Source organism: Furipterus horrens, unplaced genomic scaffold (genome assembly GCF_987537825.1).
Source record: "Furipterus horrens unplaced genomic scaffold, mFurHor1.1.pri manual_scaffold_2, whole genome shotgun sequence".
NCBI classification, from domain to species: Eukaryota; Metazoa; Chordata; class Mammalia; order Chiroptera; family Furipteridae; genus Furipterus; species Furipterus horrens.
In genome coordinates, this window is record NW_028327172.1 from 62,813,225 (window position 1) to 62,816,306 (window position 3,082).

The following is a 3,082-nucleotide window of genomic DNA, read 5'->3' on the forward strand; positions in this document are numbered from 1 at the left end:
TTGTTCTTGTTCTTTTATGACTGTGGTCCTTTGGCTGCTGTTAGGTTTTTGTGGCATTAATATCTTTTACTATAGCATTTTCAAGAGCAAATTCTTCAGTTGAAATTGATATAGCCACACTGTTCTCAGTGTCTCCCTTTTGGGTCTTTAGAAGCCACTGAAATTTTTCATCTGACCTGAGCTACCAAATACATGACTTCTGTGTTGCGGTGGTCTGAACTTTCTGTGGGGGGCTTATAGGAAATGCTCTTGGCATCTCATGCTAATTTTAGAGTCAGCATGCATACTAAAGAGGAGGCTGGAATGCCTTTGGTTTAAAGGGGAAATTTATGATTCCTCTTCTAGTTTCAGGTAACGGGTATCTGAACGTTAGGGTTTGTTAGCTAGCATCTATCAAGACGTAGCCCTCCTTCTTGTTTTGCTCAGAGTTCATCTGTTCGTCAGTCAATATTTTCAGGTATATACCCTATGCCAGGCTGTACCAGGGCTGGGGAATTTGTCGTAGGTTAATACTAGGCACGTCTCTCTGTCAAGAGGCTCACTGTCTAGTTGGGGAGATGGAGAGGAAAATAGTGCAGTGACAGAGGTAAGTACAGGGTGCTGTGGGGCACAGAGGAGGGGCCCTGAACCTGGCCTTGGGTGTTCAGGGAAGCCTCCCTGGAGGAGGTGTTTCTTGAGTTGGGTCATCAGGGACAAGGAGGGATTTGCCAAGGCAAGAGGGACTGGGAGAGCATCCCGGACCCACGTGTAAATGTAGGGAGAAGCATGGGAGGGTGTGATGAGTTGGGAGAACTGTAAGTTCTCTTTGGCTGGAGGGGGGCGGTTGAGTGAGGGGCCTGAGAGGAGCGAGGCGGTTGCAGCGGGCAGGGGCCAGCTCCTGCATGTTTCATTTTTTTGTTGGATTTTGCCCTTAAAATGAAGGGGAGTAAATGATGGATTTTAGTGTGGGAGGGAAATGAACGACTTGCACTTTCAGGCCGCTCAGACTGGCGACAGCAGCGAGGCAGCAGGGCTGGTGGCGGTGTGGTCAGGTAAAGGGCTGCCGTGTGTGGCCTTGTGGGGGCGGGGATGGTTCTGGAGCTAAGGGATAGGGTCACAGGATGTTTAGAAGGAAGTCAGAATTTCAGAGCCAGAGGAATGCCAGAAGTCCCTCCACCTGACACAAGGGGACTCTGAAGCCCAGAGAGTGGGAGCGCTTCTTCAGGCCTTGAACTCTGGTCTCCTGGCCCAGGAAGTCTTTTTTATTCCACTCTGCTGTCCCGTGCAAGCCTTCACTCTGACACGTGAAAACCACATGCGTTCTTCTTGGGTGTTTAAACTGGGAATCCGTTGCCTAGTGCCTTCATTAGCTGAAGGTGTGGCAGGCCTTATGTAGGATGTTGGCAAATCAGTTTGGTCTGCAGTGGGGGCCTGTCCTGTTGGACTCAGAGTCTGGTTCAGCACATACAGTCAGTCCAATAGCAATCTTTATTCGTACATAGAAGACCTTAATTCCGGCTTTTTCTGTGACTTCACTGACAGAGAATGGCAGAGGTAGCTTTCCACCTCTGTTAATACTACTGATGGATACTATTATTTAACGACGGTCTAAAGTTCATAAAGACATTAAAAGGAATGGATTGGACCATAATTTATATAATCTTTTATTGTGGGACATTCCAAATTGTTTCTAAGTTTTCACTACGGCAAACAAAGCAATGATGAATATCCTTGTGCATATATCTTTTTTACAGATACATGATTATTTTCTTAGGGTAAATTCCACTGCTCATGTCTCACACCCACCTACCCTGAGGTGCTGGTATTCTTGTATCCAGGACCTTGTTCTTTCTTGTTGAAAATTCTTGGTCTCAGCTGAGGCAGTTCGTCAAATTTAATATTTTATCTGAGGAATGGCTGGGAGGTTCACATCTTCCAATTTGTGCTGTTACCTCTATGTTGCAAATTACTTATTATTACCTGGGAATAAATAGCTTCCTTCACCTCCACCCCTGCTTTGTTTGTCATAAAAAAATATTACTCAGGAGCCCACTAACTCATTTTGGGAAACTATCCTCAGGAAACAACCCAGTAGAAGGAAAAAGCGCTGTGTGGGAGGTTGTTTGTTGTCACATTGTGTATAATTATGAAAAATTGGGAACAAAGGAATTATATTTTATGTTTGTTATTTCTTTGGCTTCTTTTTAAAAAAAAATTCTCACTCAAGTATATGGTTATTGATTAAAAAAAAAAAAAAAATAGAGAGAGAGAGGTGGGGTTTGGGGAGAAGGAAAGAGAGACATCAAGTGTTAGCCTCCCGTATGTGCCCCGACCGGGGGTCGAACCTGCAGCCTAGGCATGTGCCCTGATCAGGAATTGAATCTGCAACCTTTTGACGTGTGGGACAGTTCTCCAACCAACTGAGCCTCCTAGCGAAGGCTCTTTGCAGTCTTCCAGTAAGCTTGTGATGAAGGTATTTCACAGATGAGGAAGCTGAGATTGAAGAGATTAAGTGACTTTCCCATGAGCTTGTTGTGATTGAGAAACTCAAAGGAGGCAAAATTCAAGCCTGGCCTTTTTTATTACAAAGCCCGAACACTTTCCACTGGGTCACATTGGCTGCATAGATGCTCAGTAGGGAAATGTGAGGTAATTGATAGTGAGTCAGTTTGATAGAGTTGAGGGCAGTCATTTTAAGTGATAATTATGTGTAATTCTGCAACAACAATTTAAGATACCAGGGGAAAGCAATGGAATATCCAAATTCACTTATTTTATACTTTTATAAAAAAAATGTATATGAGTGAAAGCTGCAAAGAATATAACAAGAGTTGATTTCATAAGTTGATTTCATTATATTCCAAATATTGTTTGGGGTTCAGCTTTAAAATTCTCTTACTGCTACAGTACTGGTTGTTAATAAATAGACGTTTGCCTAGGAACAGTTTTCTTGATGACTTGGGGACACCGGAGGCAGTATTGGAATCAGAAATGAACTCCCAAGCGTCCTCCTCGTTTTACTGACCCTACTCAGCTGCTGCTGGCAGAGTCACCGTACGTGCGGCGCTGTTTGCCTGAGGTGGACTCTGGGCAGCAAGCGTTC